This window comes from Sceloporus undulatus, chromosome 3 (assembly GCF_019175285.1).
Source record: "Sceloporus undulatus isolate JIND9_A2432 ecotype Alabama chromosome 3, SceUnd_v1.1, whole genome shotgun sequence".
NCBI lineage: Eukaryota > Metazoa > Chordata > Lepidosauria > Squamata > Phrynosomatidae > Sceloporus > Sceloporus undulatus.
In genome coordinates, this window is record NC_056524.1 from 6,615,967 (window position 1) to 6,621,886 (window position 5,920).

A 5,920-nucleotide genomic window follows, 5' to 3' on the forward strand; every position below is an offset into this window, starting at 1 on the left:
GATAACAAGGGCTGTCATAGAAAGTAGGGGACAAGTTTGTTCTCTGCTGCCCAGAGGGTAGGGCCAGGTCTAATGGTTTTATGTTACGGAAAACCAGATTTCCATTGAACATCAGAAGAAACTTCTTGACAGCAAGAACAATTTGTATCAATGGAACCAATGGTCCAGAGAGGTTCAGCTTGTCTGGATTTCTTCCAAAGGAGGCTGGACAGCTCCCTGCTGGGGATGCTCTAGCTGGAGTTCTTGCACTGAGTTCTTGCACTGACCTGGAGACCTTGGGCTGAGTCCTTGCATTGACCTGGAGTCCTTGCGTTGAGTCCTTGCATTGAGCTGGAGTCCTTGCGTTGAGTTTTTGCATTGAGTCCTTATATTTAGCTGCAGTTCTTGCACTGAGTTTTTGCACTGAGCAGAGGGTTGGACTATATGACCCATCAGGCACAGCTCTGTGATTCTGTATCATAAGGGGACAACAGTGTCATCTTGAGGCTGACAAATCATGGAATCAAAAAACCAGATACAAACAGCCCCTGTGACTGCTCTCAACCTCAGGGGACAGCCATGTCAAACACATCTTGCCAAGAAAAATCCATGATAGATTTGCCTTTGGGATACCATTAGTCAGAAATGACTTGGAGATAAGAAATGGATTTGTATTTATATGAGTGTTTTAGCTTTTATTTGGTAATATCTTTCATTGCTCTTGAATGTTCTATATTTTGCCATGCCTTTGCCTCCTTGGCGGACCAGAAGTATATTTAGATTTTGAATACCCCCACCACCAATTTTGGAATACTTAATGTCCTACATTTTGCAGCGCCCTGTCCTCCATTCCAGAAGTATTTAGGATTTTGGATCCCCCCCATCCCAGATTTTGGAATATTTATATGCTCAACATTTTGCGATTCCTCCTTTGCGGTGATGGCATCTGGTCATCCTGGACCATTGTCTTTCATCCTGTTCTACCTTACAGGATTGTTGTGAAGGTAAAGCAAGGAGAATAGAGCCAGATATGCTGCCTTGATCTCCTTGAAGAAAGGTGTGAGAGAAATGTAATAAATACATAAACATTCCTCTTTAGACACTGTATTATGTACCAACGGAGTAGTGACGACGGCTCACAATCCTGAATGCCTTTGGGACATTTCCGTGTTCTTGTCTTTGGAGATTTCATCACTTGCCAATCAACCAATCCATCTCTTTCTCGTGAAAGTCTCAGATCCCAAACTCTCCTTTTGTGGTTCAGGTTTTTTATCTCGATGAGCTGTAATACCCTGGAGGCAATCATTTAAAATAATTATGCCAAGCGCTCTGCAATTTTTGTATGTGTGTGTGCGTTTTGGAGAGTAAAATTATTTTCAATTACGATTCGCTTTGTGGTGGTTACAGAGTCATTATGGAGGGACTGCGTGAACGTAGTCATGCCTGGCAGCTGATGTTGCCAAAAATGCCTAGATTGATCTCAACCTTATGACATTTTAATAAAGGAGTTTAGCTATCTGGAGCTGAAATCTGACTCTTTCTCACATCAAACCACCTCAGTATCAAAGAAATCATCATGTGTTCATTATAGATGCAGTTAAGAGTTTGACAGGAGTGTGCATTTCACTTTTATTTTTCACGTAACAACATCTCCATTTCTCCCTCCCCTCCATTAAGCATGCTCAGTGTATATCTTCCATGCACAAAATAAATGTGCATTCAAATTGTTAAGGCCTCTATTGCAAACAAATCTGTTTACAGCTGGCACCATGGAACCCATTCACACTAAACAATGACTGCATCTGTACTGCAGAACTGATCCACTTTGACACCACTTTAACTGCCATGGCACCATCCAGAAACATAGCCCTGTTAGTCTGTTTTCTTTGCTGGATACCATCCAGTCCCATGAAAAAGAATTGCAGGAATTAAATGCATCCAACAAGTGGGGAAAGGCCAGGAGGTCAGACAAAGGAGCTATTGCAATTTCTGCTGTTTATTGCTATATGGTTATTGCTATTGCATAACCTTGCAAGCATGCATCCTTAAATAAATAATTAAATAAAAATGGAAAGACATAGCCCTGTTAGTCTGGAACATCAGTATGCAAAGGGATCTTGAAGCACCTTTCAGACTAACTGAAAGAAACCAGCTTCTTAATAAGAATAATAAAATAATAAAAGCTTTATTTCTAGCCCGCCTTTCCAGAGATCAAGGCGGGTCACAATGGTGGATTATACAATCACACAGCCAATAAAATACAATAAAAACATCAAGCAAATACATCACAGATTACTACACATATCACAGGTTAAAATAACAATAACAATTCCAAACTAGCTTATAGAGCAACAGTGAGGAGAGAGGAAGATTTACATCAGGGCAATTAGGGGAATGCAAGCTGGAAAAGATATGTCTTTAGCCCTTTTTTAAATTGGTCAAGGGAGGGGGTCGAGCGGAGCTCACCGGGAAGCGAGTTCCAGAGCTTAGGGGCCGAGATGGAGAAGGCCCTCTGTGCGGTGGACAAGCATCTAGCATCTGGAACAATCAACATTTGCTTCCCAGTCGATCTGAGTGTGCGAGGCAGATTGTATGGAGAGAGGCGGTCCTCCAAGTACCCTGGGCCCAAGCCATTTAGGGCTTTATAGGTAATAACCAACACCTTGTATTGTGCCCGGAAGCGGATGGGCAGCCAGTGTAGACCTTTAAGAACCAGTGTTATGTGGCTAGCCCTGGAAACCCCAGTAACCAGTTTTGCTGCCATATTCTGGACCAGTTGCAGCTTCCGGGTTTGGTACAAGGGTTGCCCCATGTAGAGCGCATTACAGAAATCCAAACGAGAGGTTATCAGAGCATGTACCACCGTTTCAAGGTCCCTCCGGCCCAGGTAGGGGCGCAGCTGGCGTATCAGCCGAAGCTGATAACAGGTGCTCCTGACTGTCGCATCCACCTGAGATGTAAGGTGGAGTGACGAGTCCAGAAGCACCCCCAGCTTCTTGCTTTCAGTTAGTCTCAAAGGTGCTAGAAAGGTCCCTTTGCACATTAAATAAAAACGTGTGCCTTTAGCAGGCATATGTTCACTGACATATATATATATATATTCAAGCAAGTGGCAAGGAAACTGCAGCCCGTCTTGCTTAGGGGATTTTTGGAAGCCTATTTTGCAAGCTGGCTCGTTGGTCTAGGGGTATGATTCTCGGTTTGGGTCCGAGAGGTCCCGGGTTCAAATCCCGGACGAGCCCTTTGGTGATATTTTTTTCCCCCTTTAACATTTTTAAAAAATGAAATAAAATTCCCTTCCTCTCCTTGGAGGAACCCTTTCCTCCTCAAGTGGCAAAAGGAAACATTTTTTGAAATCCTTGGAGGGGAGGGAAAATAAAGTAAAAATCAAGCAGTGCAAAGTTTTTGGAACCGGTGCAACATCAACAGAGAGGGAAAATATATGGGGAGCTTCTCGAAATGAGGAAATAAAAAGAATAATAAATAAAAAGATGGGCTCGTCCGGGATTTGAACCCGGGACCTCTCGCACCCTAAGCGAGAATCATACCCCTAGACCAACGAGCCAGCTGATCCAAAGGCTTTCTAAATCTCTCTCTGTTTCCATTGCTCTGCAGCAAAGGAATGCGAACGCGCATGCGCGGGGAAACAACTTTCATTATAAATAGAGCGAAAGCTGTCATTGCAGCAGCAGGAACTGCATCCTGCAAATGTAGGCATCCTTGGCAGTTTTTTCTTGCAAAGGATGATGGTCTTCAGCAGCATGTTAAATGGCAGAAGAGAAGCTGCATTTTTTTTATTGCACTAATATTTTTGCCCTTTCTCTATGCTTTTTAACACCTTTGCCTGATGAAGGGGGAGCTTCCAATAAGCTTTTGCACCATGCATTTTGTGCATTTTGGTGGATCCAATGAAGACATCACTGTTTGGTGTTTTTTGGGGTGTGTGTGTGGTTGTACTTTGATACGTGGCCCACCACACAGCAATACCCCTGGACATGTTTCCTGCAAATGGTCCCTTCCAAATTTCCCCATGGAGTGAGTGCCTTGCAGATTCCTCCCATCCTGGCCCACCATCCTCCCAAAGCAAGCTTCCCTGCCCATTGCAACCTCTGCATTTCTCTGCAGGCATCTGTATGGTTTTTGTGTGGGATATTTATTTCTTCTGCACCTTGGTTACATGCATGCATTTCTTAGCACTTCAGGTGAATAGTTTTGCAAGATGGGGTTTTTTAAAAATGTTTTCTACATGTCTTTTGCTTGCAAGGCAAATTGCTCCTTCCAAGTTTCTTATTCATGAAGTTCCTTGGAAAATCTTACTCTCGTATATACTCGAATAAAGAATATAGATAGTAATAGGCTTAGAAAGCTAGAAAACAGGGGGACACAAGCTATGAAAATTAAAAAAAAGTATTAATACTGTGGGATGGTTGGAAAAACAAAAAAACAAAAGTAAATACTATGAAATTTATATGAAAACAATAGAGAATACGTAGTAAGCCTTCCGAACATAAAAAGCCCTTTCCCAAAGCCCTTTGCAATCTCTGCAATTCTTAGCAGCTGTTATGATTTTGGAAGAAAATGTATTTTTAGGTTTTCCTGGGTGTCGTTTGCATTTTGTGACAACATGCTCCTTCTGAAACTGAGCTCTGGTGCTACAGCCAAATACAATTCCCAGAATCCCATAGCCTTGGGCCATGGCCGTTAAAGCAGCTTCAAAGCGGATTATTCCTGCAGAATGGATCTCCTTCTCCAAGTTATTTTATATTTTTATCATTTATTTTTTATGATTTCTTATCTGTATATTTTATGACTTTTAGATTGCACACCATTGGCAGGTTGTGTGCTGTTTTGATGGTGCCTGCAAAGTGCCATGCAGATTTATGGTGCTATATAAACAAACAACAACAACAACCGATGCCCAGTTCAGTAGATTGGCAAGGAGGGGGTTACAACAACGGCAACAGTGTCGCAAATATATGTCACAACAGATTATGGCAACAGTGTCACAAGTAGCAATTGTGAATATGAAACAGTTACCTAGATTACTCATCCGTAACTAGTCCACTAATGATGGCCAGTGTGGTGCAATGGTTTGAACACTGGATTGTGATTCCAGGGTTCGAATCCCAGTATGGAAACCCACTGAGTGACCTTGGGCAAGTCACACTTTCTCAGCCTCAGGGCATGGCAGTGGCAAACCACCTCTGAAGCAACTTGCCAAGGAAAACCCATGATAGGGTCACCTTAGGGCTGCCACGAGTCAGAAATGACTTAAAGGCACAAAACAACAATAACAAACAGATCCCAAGGGAAGGGCAGGAAGACATCTTGTCTTGGGTCTGATCCTGGATACAAGCTTTGTGTTCATGTTGCTGCTGCTGATGGGCAAACTAATGCTGTACTTTGCAGCAATGGATGTAAGCTAAGGGCAAAGAGAAAGAATGGGAGGCAGAGAAGAACTAACCAAATGGACTTCAACAGGGAGAAATCTAAGGTACTGCACATAGACAGAAAAAATGTAATGCATAGATATAGGATTGGGGACACCTGGCTTAACAAGATGACATGTGAAAAGGATCTAGGAGTCCAATTAGAACACAAGTTGAACATGAGTCAACAGTGTGATGTGGCAGCTAAAAAGGCCAATGCGATTCTAGGCTGCATCAATAGAAGTATGTAGAGCTTTTGCAGACTTCAGTCTAGTTTCTCAGATGCATTTAGATGCATTCACTAAATGCATCAGAGCAAAGAGACTGAAGTCTATGAAAGCTCATGCTGCCAACTTCTTTCCTTCAGTTAGTCTCAAAGGTGCTACAAGATCTCTCTACATACCGATTCTACAGACTAAGCTATATCTTTGACTTCTACCTCAACAGAAGTATAGTGTCTAGATTAAGTCATTGTGCCACTCTATTCTGCTTTGGTCAGGCCTCACCTGGAA

The 5,920-nt window shown here is 42.6% G+C and overlaps 2 non-coding genes across 2 annotated transcripts; one reads left to right on the forward strand and one right to left on the reverse strand.

The window, feature by feature from the left end:
• Positions 1–3,149: 3,149 nt before the first annotated feature.
• On the forward strand, positions 3,150–3,221 carry TRNAP-UGG. Its single transcript has one exon. It is a non-coding gene; the product is annotated as a tRNA-Pro (tRNA).
• Positions 3,222–3,472: 251 nt separating this feature from the next.
• Positions 3,473–3,544, reverse strand: TRNAP-AGG. The gene has a single exon. It is a non-coding gene; the product is annotated as a tRNA-Pro (tRNA).
• Between the last annotated feature and the right edge of the window lie 2,376 nt (positions 3,545–5,920).